Below are 14,443 nucleotides of genomic sequence, written 5' to 3' on the forward strand. Positions count from 1 at the left end.
TTCCGACGGAAAAATGGTTGCTCCTGGAAGAAAAGATTATGAGGGCACTACTTGGCGAAATCCAGCGTACCAAAAACAACAACATTGGTATGTTTGATGGAGCCAAGTGGCAGAAGGGAGTCAAAGTTGTTGGATGCGGTAACAAGGAGTCGTTAGACTTCCTAACAAACTGCGTCCGCAACCAAGATGAACTTTGGGCCAACGCACGACTAGAAGTTGTTCCGCTCTCAGAGATGCCAACCCGTACGACAGTGCGACTTTCTACTTCTCACCCCACAGACCGAAGGTAAAATTAGAAGCTGTATTCTGGTTAAGAAAAGCACTAATATTCTCTTTCTTCCCCAATTTAGCGATTCCGACATGACAGTGGCAATGTTGGAGCAGAGGGGAGCACCCGTCCTCATCCTCGCATCCTTATACATGCCATACGATGTACCCGATCCCCCGTCAATATCCTTCAGGAAACTCACCGCCTGGGCGGAGCAACGAAGGATAAATATGGTGGCTGGCTGTGACGCCAACGCTCACCACACGGCGTGGAACAGCTCAAACATCAACGATAGAGGTGAGTCACTCTTTAGTTATTTATTATCCACAAAACTTACAGAATAAGGGAGGAGGTTATCGATATAGCTCTTGTAACTAACTCGAACAATGTTAGGGTTGACGGCTGGCACGCCTCGACAAAATGCTCTTTTTATGATCATTGTCGCATCGTATTCTCCATTAACCTAAGTAGACCGACACTAAAACCCTATCGAAATCCTCGTAGAACAAATTAGAACAAATTCAGCCAGTTGGTGTCTGGAGCAAGTCCACCGTACACGGTGGAGCCAATTTCAGCGGACCAACTGGAGGGAGCGGTCCTCTGTCTAACGAAGTCTCTCAATGAATGTTACAAAACAACCTGTCCCGAGAGCAAACCTTCTAAGCGACACCCAAGGTGGTGGACGGCCGATTTAAGGCGGCTCAGGATAGCAGCTAGGAAAGCTTTCAACAAAGCGAAGTTCACTAAGAACGCGGAGGACTGGGTCGAATATCGTCGCAACTTCAATGCGTTCAAGAAAGAGATAAAGAAAGCAAAGAAGATTTCGTGGTCCAAGTTTTGCGAGGACCTCGAAACGACTACTGATGCCGCGCTACTAAGAAGGTGCCTCTCGAAAAACACGGCTCCTTCCGGTTTTCTTAAAAAGCCAGGAGGAGCGCACACCGAAAGCAGCCTTGCAACACTGGAAACCCTTATGGACGTCCACTTCCCTGGCTGCGGTGACGCAGGGGACACAGGAACTCTTGTGACAGAACACCCTAGTACCCACAGGCAAGGCGGTCCAGTGGACGAAATCATCACTACAGACAAAGTAGCTTGGACTATCAGATCCTCCATCCAACCCTACAAATCTCCGGGACCGGATGGGATCTTTCCAGCCATGCTACAACGAACAAGCTCCACGGTAACCCCCTGGCTAACGAAAATCTATAGGGCGAGTCTCCTCCTAGGCTAATTCCTAAAGTCATGGAGGGAGGTAAGAGTGGTCTTCATTCCCAAAGCAGGAAAAGCGGGCCACACCACTACAAAATATTTTAGGCCCATCAGCCTCTCATCATTTCTTCTCAAAATAATGGAGAGGCTTCTGAGTCTGCAGATCACGCAACGCCTTACTCATGGGAACTTCAGCGAGGCTCAGCATGCCTACCGTAAAGGTAGGTCGGTTGAAACAGCCCTGCACAAGGTTGTTGGGAGTATAGAACAAGCACTGAATCACAAGGAATATGCGCTGGTAGCCTTCCTGGACGTGGAGGGCGCCTTTAACAATGTTAATTTGGCATCCATACACCACTCCATGGTGGCTGTAGGACTGGACCCATTGATCACTCTCTGGATCGACAATATGTTGAGCACCAGAAACATCAATGGCTCCTTGGGAATATCAGAAGTAAGGAAAACAGCCACACGGAGCACACCTCAAGGGGGGTGCTATCCCTCCTACTGTGGAACCTCGTGCTAAACGAATTCCTGCTTGATGACTTAAGTCATTCTGGTCGTGGGAAAATTCATCTCCACGGTCAGCGAGATTCTACAATCTGCAATTAACGAGCTGTCAGGGTGGGCAGAAAGAAACGGCCTAGGCGTTAATCCCACTAAAACCGAACTTGTTCTCTTCACCAAGCGATATAAAATAGACAATTTCCGACCTCCGTCCCTCAATGGAGCAAATCTCAAATTGTCAAAAGAAGCAAAGTTTTGCGGGGTTATTCTCGACTCTAAGCTTTCCTGGAAAAGGAACACCGAAGAGCGGAGAAAGAAGGCGCTCAACGCGCTCTACTCCTGCAAAGCTACTATTGGAAAAGACTGGGGTCTGCGACCGCAGATAATACATTGGATTTATACGGCGGTAGTTAAACCTATCCTCCCCTATGGCGCGCTGGTATGGTGTCATGCGGTTGACACCAAATCCCATCTACTCAACTTGCAAAAGGTGCAACGACAAGCATGCTTATGCATAACGGGAGCGATTTATTCAACGCCCCAGGCATCTCTAGAGACCCTGCTGGATATTCCACCTATAGACCTATATGTTAAAAGTATCGTAGCTAAAAGCGCTCTACGACTCAGAGCGTCTAACAGGCTGCGAACAACTTGCAAAGGTCACGCCACAATCCTCGTGAGAGTGGGGGTGGAATACAGCCGCTGTGACCATCAGGTCACGGAAATTGACTTCAATCGAAACTTCGATATCCATTTCCTGACAGAAGTGACTGGGAATTTAATATTGCTCTCAGCGATGACGAAATACCCATCCTCACGGACGGCTCCAAAATGGTTATCGGAACAGGGTCTGGATTGCAATCCATATGGCGGCAAGGTTGGTGGACATGATTGAGTTAGCTCCATCTAAACTTGCCTTCGTTGTTGACAGTCAGGCGGCTATCAAAGCCTTAGGGTCGGCAACGACTAACTCGTTATGCGTTAAAGAATGCCGAAGATCCCTACAAGCTCTACAGCAACACATAATCAATCTTTACTGGGTACCGGGACATTGTGGTGTCCCGGGAAATGAGGAAGCGGACGAATGTGCTAGGAAGGGATCTGAGATGGGGCTCGGGGAAGCGACCCAAATCGTGAAACCCCCCTGCGATTTATGTCTTCAGAAGTCGAGAGACTGACCAGGGCAGCTACCAATAGTAGGTGGGTAAACCTTCACACCTGCAGGGTATCGCGATCACTCTGGCCACGGCTCGATGAACGAAGAACAAACAGTCTATTAAGGCTTTCAAAGTCAAACGTCAGGCTTCTCACGGGAATACTAACGGGACACTGGACAATTGGCCACATGGCCGCCAGGTTCGGAGCCCCGCATAATGATTTCTGTAGAAGCTGCAGGGATGAGGAGGAGTTAGAATCCGTCCAGCACTTCCTTTGCGAGTGTCCAGCACTTCGAGGAAAACGCCTCAAGTTTCTTGGGGACCATTTCTTCGAGAATCTGGATATCTTGGAGAAAGCTCCTCTGGAAGGACTGCTAGGATTCGCTAGAAAATCAAAATGGTTCGAAGACATGCAGGGATAGGCTTGGGGTAACCCCCATGGGCATCACAATGGGCCTCTGCGGCCTCCGAGTAAACTCTTCTTTTCAGAGCTGCCCGTTTAACCTAACCTAACCTAATAATTTCAATTAAACCGCTAATCCAAAAGATAGAAAACTACATTTTTTCTATAAACAATCTTTGTACTGCAAAAAAGCGCGAAAATAACTAAAGCTTGCTGAAACATATGCTAAGTTTGAAAGCTCACAGTCGAGCAAATATTGGAAGCATAACCAAACAAATAAAAAATTTCAAAGCCGTTGGTTTGTTAGTTGTCAAAAAAACAAAGAAATGTTTCGAAAATTTAAAATTTTATTAAAACTCCGCCAAGTTTACCATTTCTCTCGGAATAAAAAAAATAAAATCTTTATTGAGAGGTTAATTGGAAAAATTAAATAAGAACGATGTTGAAAGATTCTCCTTTCGTTTATAATAGAACCGGATTCTTCAAAATCCGTTAAACATTCTACGGTACATCGACTTGTTACAGAAGGAAACCTTTCATTTTCTGAGCTAATACGCTTATATCCTATTGAGTATAAAGCCGCTAAACGTGATTAAAGTTGTTCATTTAAAACAGGAGTAGATCAACAAATTCCTCAATTGCCTTATAAACTGGTAACAAGACAGTGCAGCATGAAATATGCAACAGAATTTCTAAAAAAAAATCCCAGCTGAATTTCTGAAAGTTTTGACGTTATTATCTACAATGTACTTAGAATTTCGATAACAAGGAGTGGTATCAACTTTTAATAATAACGTTTTCCGGTTACAAAATGTCCAGTGCACACGTCTGTTCTGTACGTACGTATGTATCTTAAGATAAGAATGACTTATATAGAGACAGTTGTCAAATAAAAACAAAATCTTTTTGGTTCTTTCAATGGTTGTTGTTGTTGTAGCGGCTACTAAGCCCCGTTCGGGGCGGTTCATCCATCAACGTTGTCGTCTATTTCAGCTAGGGGGAGGCCCAGGAAGTGTGCTACTTCCAGAGGGGCTGTCCATAGGGACAGGGGCGTTAGCTGAGTGGGATTCTCAGGGCATGTGAAGAGGTGCCGGGAGTCATGTGGCGACTCTCCACATGCCGGGCATTGGTTGGGCACATACTCGTTGATTCTGCTCAGGTAGCTGTTGAGCCTGCTGCAATAGCCAGAGCGAAGTTGGGCTATTGTAGTGCGGGTCTCCCGAGGCAGACAAAGTTCTGTTCCGTCCACGTCCGGTGGTTGTGTGCCTAGAATGGCATTCACAGGGCGGGAGTCTACATAACTTGAGACTGATTCCCTGTGAATGCTGTTCAGGGCCTGTCGGTAGGTTGGCGGGTCCAGAGGTTGTTTAATATACCTCTGGACTTCGTCTGTCAGTTCGTAAAGATGCCTCCTGACGTGCCGTGGCGAGGGCTCTTCCGCGAGCAGTTGCCCGCTGGGATGGCCACGTCTGTGGCTCCCACCGAGGAACTGCTTGCAGAGCATTATGTTATGCTCCTTTACTGCGAGCATCTGGGCCTCGTCGTGAAGGTGGTGTTGAGGCGTCATCAGGAGGCATCCTGTCGCAGTTCGTAATGCCGTGTTTTGGCAGGTCTGTAGCTTCATCCACTGCGTGCTGCTGGTCCCCGACCATACGGGCGCTGCGTACTTCAGAACTGGCCGGCCAATTGCCTTGTATGTTGCCAACAACGTTTCTTTATCTTTGCCCCAAGTGCTGCCGGCCAGCGACTTGAGGACATTGTTGCGGCTCTGTACTTTGTTGACAATTGCGGTTGTATGCGCCGAGAAGGAGAGCAGACTGCCGAAGGTGACTCCGAGGAGTTTTGGGTTATTCACCGTCGGTATTGTTACGTCATCGACGTGAATACCCAGTGGTAGTCTGACCTCCTTCGTCCAGGTAGTGAAAAGGGTTGCCGAGGATTTCGCAGGGGATAGGGCGAGGCTCCTTGCAGTGACAAAGCGAGAAAGTTCGGAGAGGTAACCGTTTACTTTTGAGAACAAGTCATCAATTCCATTCCCAAACGCCATGATCGAACAATCGTCAGCATACGAGACTATATTAACACCCTCTGGTGGCTGAGGAAGCTTTGATATGTAATAATTAAACAGTAGCGGGGACAGGACACCACCCTGTGGTACCCCCTGTTTAATTTTACGTGGCTTGCTAGTTTTGTCTCTGAAGATTACCACTCAGGTAATTCGCCCACCACCGTTTGAGTCCCTGTGGGAGTTAGGAGACCTCTATATCTTCTAGTAGCATTAAATGACTGACAGTGTCGAACGCCTTGGACAGGTCCAACGCTACTAGAATTGTTCTCTCACAGGGGCGGTTTCGGTTTAGGCCACGAGTTATCTGAGTGTTTATGGCGTTAAGTGTTGTTGTTGTACTATGCACTTTACGGAGCCCATGTTGATGCTTCGTTGGGGTCCGGTGGTTCGTGAAGTACGAGAGCAGCAGGGCCTCGAGTGTCTTCGCTACCGCGGAAAGGAGAGTTATCGGGCGATAAGACTCTCCTTTGTTGGCTGGTTTCCCCGGTTTGAGCATTGGGACCACTCTCCCCATTTTCCAGATGTCTGGAATGGCGAGAGTGGCCATTGACAGGTTGAGGACCTCCGTTCGGTACGCTACTCCCGCAGGACCCAAATTTTTAGCATCAACATGCATATTCCGTAGGGTCCAATGGCTTTGGAGGCTTTTGCCTTCCCGATGGCTACCCTTACCTCACCGCTGGTGAAAACAAGAGGCGCACTAGGTTTTGGCATTTTGTGCAGCCTTCTGGTCACTCGACGTTTGGCTTTATCCACCGGAGGATGCAGAATGAACTGCCGACTAAAATAGCTCGCGCATCTCTCCGGGTCCGACGAAGAGTGGTCACCAAGGTCTATCTCGACTCTGTCGTCGCGCTTCGTCGGGTTGGACAACGACCTCACGGTTGACCAAAGCTTACTCACGCCAGAGGCGAAGTTGCAGGTCTTCAGATGCTCTTCCCATTTCTTCCGCTTATGTACGTTCACAAGTTGCAGAATCTCCAAATTGAGATCCCTAATACGGGGATTTCCGGGATCGGCCTGACGAAGGTTGTCGCGCTCATCAGCTAGAACAGCCGCTTCGGCAGAAAAATTCGGACGTGGAGCCTTAATACATCCTGCTGGGATGAAGCGAGCCGCAGCAGCGGTGACAACCCTGCGGAACTTACGTTCACCTACATGAACGTCGGTTGGTATGGGTAGTGCAGTGAAGGCGCCCTCAGTAACATCCGTGAAGTCTTTCCAGTCAGCTTTGGAAAAGTTGACATAAGTCCGGTGATCCACGGAAGCAAAGTCGGCAGGTTTATCAATCGAGATGACAGTGGGCAGATGGTCAGATAGGTCGCCATGATACGCTGTTTATCAGACCAGCGCTGACAATTGTTAGATCTGGCGAGCTGCAGCAGCTGCCCATAATCCTGGTGGGTGCGTCGTCGTTCATTGTGCAGAATGTCGAATCGTCTATCTGCTCAGCCAGATGTATTCCCCTACGATCATTTGACAGGCTTTAGTGCCAGAGATCGTGGTGCGCGTTAAAGTCACCAACTACCATACGGTTTTCACCTCTGAGTAGCGCACATGTTTCAGGGTGATTCCTGCCGGGCAACTGGTGACAGGGGGTATGTATACGTTAAATATTTCGAGCTCAACATCGCCTGACCGGATAGCAATACCCTGACATTCTAGGATGCTATCCCTGCGGTCGATGTCTGCTTCAATGAGACGATATTGCAAGGTGTGGTGCGTGATGAACGCTAAACCTCCACCATTATCTCGCTCGCGATCTCGACGGTGCACGTTGTATCCGGCGCAATTCAACAGGGTTGAATTGCCGTGCAACTTCGTCTCTTGGACCGCAGCTATTAACATTCCATGCCTTCCCATGAAGACAGTTATCTCCTCGATCTTGCTCTGGAGTCCGTTACAGTTAAATTGTATCACCGTTGTGTGCCTTGGGAGACCGATTGTGATGTGCGGTGTTAAAGAGTTGTATTGCATGACGGCCCCCTGCTGTACGTGCTGCAAGAGGGGGTGCTGCCTTGTGGTGGTGGTTGGTGGCGTCGCGGGGGAGGGATGCGACGGGGCAGCACAGCAGGGGCCCACATAGTCACTCGTCCAATCTCGTGTGTTGCGAAGTCCTGAGCACGCCGTAAAATGGCACCAGCCGAGGCAAGAGTTGCACTTGACTGCTGTCACGTTACGGTATATTCTGGACTGACAAACAGAGCAGATTGTCGGAGGGACTAGGAGTTGCCGGCGGCGGTATGTGGGTGCTATTGTGTTTGTTTGTGTGTCTATTGTTATGTTGTGTTGGGGTGTGGGTGTGTTGATTGTGTGCTGCCCAGGCGGGTGGTGGTTTGCCGTGGAGGCGGTCCGGTTCGCACAGCATGGGGCCACGAACGACGTGGTCCATTGCCGGTGCGTACGCAGGTCCGAGCAGTTACGGAGGTGACTCCACCCGTCACAGGCAATGCACCTGACCGAGGTGGAGTTTGTATGCAGTCGTCTCTGGCATACGCAGCAGGTGTAGATTTCTGGCCCTGGGTTTGACTCTATGCCAGCCCTGAGCAGAAGGGTGCGGAGAAGGTGTAGCCCTAGGATCGAGCAACGTTTGATGGATTTCTCCGATCTAAACGGGGTTAGATCGCCGAAACAACAGCCCTTGGTCGGGTAAAACCCGAGTCATTCCGGTTCGTAGAACCGGCTGTCGTGGGAATGTCTTTCAATGGTCTCTTCTATCGGATAAAAAAAAGGTCGTATAAAAATAATTCAAATACTTAATGAATCTAAATATTGCAACGTCCACCAAAAACCCTGAAACCATTTTTTTTTATGATAATATCACTTACCACAAAATCTTTTTTCTAATAGCAGAGCGAAAGAACTTGTTAATTCATTCAAAAACTACTTACTAACAAAAAGAAAACGTAAACAAAGCAAATCCTTTAACAAGTTTCACCGAACTTGAAATTTAAACTATCCAAATCAGCTACAAAACAAGTCTGTCAATGGTCTATCACACAATCAGCCATTGAGCACTGATGATTCATCAACCACTTTTAGCCAACAGCCATCAGCAATCAGCCACCGCCGCCTGTCTTTCGTACCATAAGCAGCAAAGGTAAGCATTTTGAAAAACAAGTTTTTTACCGCTCACCTCACCTTCTTCGCACTTCACCTAACGTCGCGACAGGTCTCTAAAACTCAAGCTTCAATAAACTAAAAGCGGTTTTCTTTTCTCGAAAAAAAATATCACCTCTTATATGGCAACATTATCAGAGTGCAACATTTTAGCGATAGAGCACGCAAAAACTTGACAGCCCTGGCGAAGGGCAGAATAAATGCAACATTATTTCGAGAAAAAAAAGCTATAATTAAATATACCGATTATGTCGTTTTTTGATATATGTATGTATGTACTACATACATATTTACATATATACCTACTATAGGTATTTGTATATACATTCCAAACTACGCTGTAAAAACTCGTTTGTATTGTGTGCTTTTGGCATTTTCATTTTTTAAACCTCACTAGTTTATATTTCTGGCAAGTTTGCAGTTTTTCAAAATTATATCGCTGGGAAAAGTTTGTGTGCACATGCATACAAGTAGGAATGCTAACGATATATCGATGTATCGGCAAAAAACATCCATTTTGCATCGATGTTATTTTTGTCGATGTTCTTAACATTGAAACGTTGGGAACTATTTTTAACATTATAAAATTACAGATGAGCAATTAAAGTGCAAGGATTATTTTTAAGAGCTAATGTTCAAATCAAATATTTAACCTGTATTTATTATGCACAAATAGAGACGGTGCTGTTTCCATTGTACAAAGTGCCAAGCAAAGACACAAGAGTTAATGAAAAGTATGAGGACATCGATTTTTTTAAACTCATATATTTCGCATCGAAAATATCGATGTTTTTCTGTCGATTTCGCAACCCTACATACAAGTGGACATATGGACTTTCATGTCGTTTCATTTCAATAAAATTTCTTTCGACGATGAGTTGACGATCAATTTATTGAATTATTATTCAAATAGCCTAAAATGCACTATTTGATCAAGTAAGTTCCTGCGCAAGAAAAATACTTGATCAAATGCCCAAAATACAAAACAAAAATTTGTTTTATTTGGTTTTATCTTATTTTATTTTGTTTTATTGTATTTTGTATTCTATATTAATTTATTTAATTTAAATTTTTTAACTTTGCTTTATTTAATTTAATTTTATTTTATTTTAATAGATCGCTAACTTAGGCTATCGATAGCATAACCGTAAGTGGGAAAATATTGAGTGATAGCCACAATTATTAAAAGGTTAAAAAGCGTAACTCTTTTCTGTTTACATTTCAGATACGACATTTTGAGTTTAAGAGTCAGGTATGAAAACTATCAAATGAGCAAAACGATTATTTAAGGTCATTACAATATATGCACACATATATACAAATGAATGTCGTGTAATATAATAATAATAATAATAGATTGGCGCTTACACATATGTTAGTGTTTGGCCGAGTTTCTCCTCAGATTTGTGGCGTGCGCCTTGAAGTTGTCACACAAAGCGGAGGGACCTACAGTTTTACGCCGACTCCGAACGGCGATTGTATCTTTATGAGAAGCTGTTTTTCATGGCAGAAATACACTCGGAGGTTTGCCATTGCCTGCCGAGGGACGACCGCTGTTAAGAAAAAACCTTTTTTCTATATTTTTTTGCGATGTTGCTTTGACCAGGGCTTGAACCCAGGCGTTGCGGAGTGGAAGCGCGCACTGCTTACCACTACACCACAGCGGCCGTCGTGTCGTGTAATACTGGAAGAACACTCATCGACGGTTCCACTTTCTTTTGCTTTGCAAGCATTTATTACAAGTTCATCAAAACGTACATACGTATGTATGTATGTATGTACGTACTATGCATGTATCTCCTTGTGGGGAAAATCACTGGTTCTGAAGTGTTGCTCATCTATTACTTTTAGACCCAGTACTGGTTCGCGATAAATCTCTTTTGCATGCAAAGAACTGGCGAATTTAACATGGCGATGTCCTAGGAAGTGTCAATTGCCCCCCGCTGCATCCCTTTTTCGATAGTTCCGAAATACACCTTTTCCAACTGTATTCCAGAGAAGCGCAAATGTGTTTCAGAATAACTAATTTTTTTTTTTCCAGAAAGCGCATATGGGTTTCAGAAAAACTCAAATGTGTTTCAGATTACCGCATATGTATTTCAAACACAAACCTATTTCGGAAAAGCTCCATTTAGTTTCAGAAAATCATAAATGTATTTCAGGAAAAACCCGAATGTTTTGCAGAAAAGCGAAAATGTATATCAGAAAAATTTAAATGTATTTCAGAAAAATATGTCCCCAAATTTTGTATCCCCATCGCTTTCCAAACTGAGCATTATATAAACAACGACCACAAGCGCGAGCACAATCCGCAGTAGCAATGGTTTCTTTCGCGTGGTGTATTAACTGCCTTATGATGTATCACGAACGATACGCAACACGAACGATTCGTCTGCAGACGGCAACGTCTTTGATTGCGATTTATTCTTTTTTAACGGACGTCTTCGTTTTGCGTTTCATCGATTGCGTTACAATCGTCTGGGTTTCGTTTAGACGGGCTATGTAGAATGATGCCGCAGGACTAATTTTCGAAGCAATCCCCTGAAGACGTATCGTTCGTGTTGCCTATCGTTCGTGATACATAATAAGGCTGTAAGTCTTCCAAGTACTGCAAACGCTTTTTGACCACTCCACACAACATTTTGCATGCAATAAATGTCCACATGGAAGCAAACGCACAACTGTTTTTCGGCGCATGTCCATCATGCGAATCGTGCAATTATCCCTTAATTCCATATTAATAAATTTATTACATATATTATCTCCATGCATATCATGTGCATTTATGGGTTTCCGAAATACATTTATGGATTTGGGAAATACATAAATTTGTTTTTCTGAAATACATTTTAGTTTTTCTGAAATACATTTGGGTTTTCCTGAAACACATTTGTGGTTTTCTGAAATAAAATTGAACTCTTCTGAAAAGGGATTGTGTTTTTCTGAAAGGCATATTGAATATCTGAAATAAATTTGCGGTTTTCTGGAACACATCTGACTTTTACTGAAAAGATGTAGTCCTAAGTTCTATAGTTCCGAACCAGTTCTAAAATCGACAGACGAGAGAGATATATTTTAAAAAATAGCGAGTGCCCTGCTAACTTCCACGGAAGTCTGAAAACCAATTAAGGAAACCAGCTAAACCCAAACTAACTATCTGATAATTTACCGTAAATTATCCGTTGTTTATCCGTGAAAAGAATAATCTTGCCGTGGAAGCCAAAATCTACGGTCTATTTTTTCGCGGAAGCCCAACATTTACACGAACATGAATATATTGTCGGTTAACCGTCAAAGCAAAACCGAAATCGAACATTCGGTCGAACACAACAATGGCACGCTTTCATCCGAATTGGCAGTCCTGATCAGCGACGCAAAAATTATCTCTCTCTCGCATAGCGTCATATTGCGAAGAATTAACGTTGTCTCTTCTCCAAGCGCATATGTATGTACATATATTTGTAAACGTACAGTTATGTGTTCGCCTCCGACAGCTAATGTTTGCGCACTTTTTTTTTTAAATATGTCCGCGGCAAAATTATTCTTTTCACAGATAATTTACGGATAATTAACGGCAAATTATGCGATAGTAATTTTTGTTTTGAGAGAAAGTTGCCCTGCCAACTTCAGAGAGATATGAAAAGCATCTGCGAAGTGCATAACGAAAGCGTATTTGAACAAAAAAGCCGCCAAACCCATATCTATCTAAAATAAACCACCCCCGCTGCATCCCTTTTTCGATAGTTCCGAACTAGTTCTAAATCCGACAGGTAAGATCTAGTTCGTTCTGCATGCCAGTTCCAAACCAGTTCTAAATTCGTCACCTTAGATACAGATTTCTAATGAAAAAAGTGACATAAAATAGTTTTTTTTTTAAGAACCATATTTTGCTGATTTTGAACTGGTGGGGATCTAGTTACTATCGGACTGGTTTGTTTTTTGCTATACAACTTTAGTACGGAACTAGAAATTTTATTCACTAGTTCGCGGTTTCCCTGCAGGGTCTACTATGCTACGCCCTACATGGCTACATCAGTGACAATTAAAACTTAAATGTGTTTAGAGTATGTATAGATAAAATCATGCACAAAATTTGTACTAATATTTAAAACTTACTTACTAATTTGAATGTCGTGTAAGCTATGTTTTCTCCACACTTACCTGAAACAAAAAAGAAAAAAGGGAAATTAACAAAGAAATCGAAAATCAAGTGTATACGAGCGTATAACAATGAAATTGTTAAAAGCTCAGTTAGTCTAAACTTAACATAATTTAACTTACCGTAAGAAATGATCAATGATTACTCAACACGTCAACTTAACCCAAGAGCGGAAATATCACGTAAAAAAAAATCATGCAAACAAAAATGTTTGCTTTCATTTATTTTTAAGAAATACAAAAACGAGAGTCTGGCAAGCCTGATTCTCTCACCGCTCTCAATTTCCGTAAGGCTCTTAATTTTCTTCCGGTAAGTTAAGCTTTAACTAACCGCCTACACGGTTTTTATACCCGAGCGCATTTGTGCACAAGGGTATATTAATTTTGTTCACATAACGGTTGTTTGTAACAGCCAAAACGAATCGAGATAGATATAGACATATGTATACATAAATGCTCAAAATGAATAGAGAAATCGATTAAGCCATGTCCGTCTGTCCGTCCGTCTGTCCGTCCGTCCGTGTACACGATAACTCGAGCAAAAATTTAGATATCTCAACGAAATTTGGTGCATAGGTTTCCGTTAATCCAAGGTAGGTTGGTATTGAAAATGGGCGAAATCGGACTGTAACCACGCCCACTTCCCATATAACGGTAATTTCCCGAAATACGAAAACTGCGATATTTTAGTAACTACAGAAGATAATTCACTCAAAATTGATATTTACAATAATTTTCAGACGAAAAATAAGAATATTATAAACTTTTGGAAAATGGCCGTAGCCACGCCCACTTATGGTTACATGTGTATATCTTGGTAACCGCTGCACCAATTTCTTCCGAACAGGCACAGTTATTGGCCTTGGTACAATGTACCAAATGGCCGAAATTTTTTGAAATCGGACGACCACGCCAACATCCCAATAACGGTAATTTAGAGATATACAAAATCTTCGATAAATCAGTAAATATTAAAACTAATTAATTCAAAATTGATGCTTGCGACAATTCTTTACCAATAAATACGTTTATGGTAAAATTTTGGAAAATGGGCGTGGCACCGCCCACTTATGATCACATATATGTATATCGGTAACCGTTCTACCAATTTGTACCAAACTCGGTATTTTTATTGTGCTTGCCACATAAAAGCAAAACGTTGAAAATTATTGAAATCGGACTAAAATTACGGCCGCTTTTCATATAACGGTAAATTTCAGAAATGCTTGAAACTGCAATATTTCGAAATTTAAGGACGGTAATTTACACAAAATTGATACACCCCGGCTTACCATCTAGCAGTAGCTTTCGGAAAGGTGAAAAAACATATATTTAACACTTGCGCCGGGTATTTAATGTTCGGCTCCACCCGAACTTGGACTTTCTTACTTGTTTATTTTGCTTATAATCGTACCTAAATCTTTGATCTGATACCTGTCATCGTATGATCGGTAACTTGCAAATCCAAATTCAAACTGTTGCAATAGCTATGTGGTATAGTTCTAAAACGACAAAAAACATGGTCAATACAGGTGCCTGAACTTGTACGA

General features: G+C 43.4%; 1 protein-coding gene across 3 annotated transcripts in view; it reads right to left on the bottom strand.

Annotated features, from left to right (window-relative positions):
- LOC118742341 (rho GTPase-activating protein conundrum) overlaps positions 1 to 14,443 on the bottom strand; it is a 194,057-nt gene that overhangs the window by 96,982 nt on the left and 82,632 nt on the right. Inside the window, exon 1 of one of the 3 annotated variants that reach the window (XM_036474341.1) lies at positions 12,856 to 12,870. The exons of the other annotated variants lie outside the window; for them this stretch is intronic. The gene's annotated coding sequence lies outside the window, so the exon portion shown is untranslated. Of the gene's footprint in view, positions 1 to 12,855; positions 12,871 to 14,443 lie in introns of those variants that run through there. 3 annotated transcript variants of the gene reach the window in all.

This window comes from Rhagoletis pomonella, unplaced genomic scaffold (genome assembly GCF_013731165.1).
Source record: "Rhagoletis pomonella isolate Grant_MI unplaced genomic scaffold, Rhpom_1.0 Rhpom_scaffold_00007, whole genome shotgun sequence".
Taxonomy (NCBI): Eukaryota; Metazoa; Arthropoda; class Insecta; order Diptera; family Tephritidae; genus Rhagoletis; species Rhagoletis pomonella.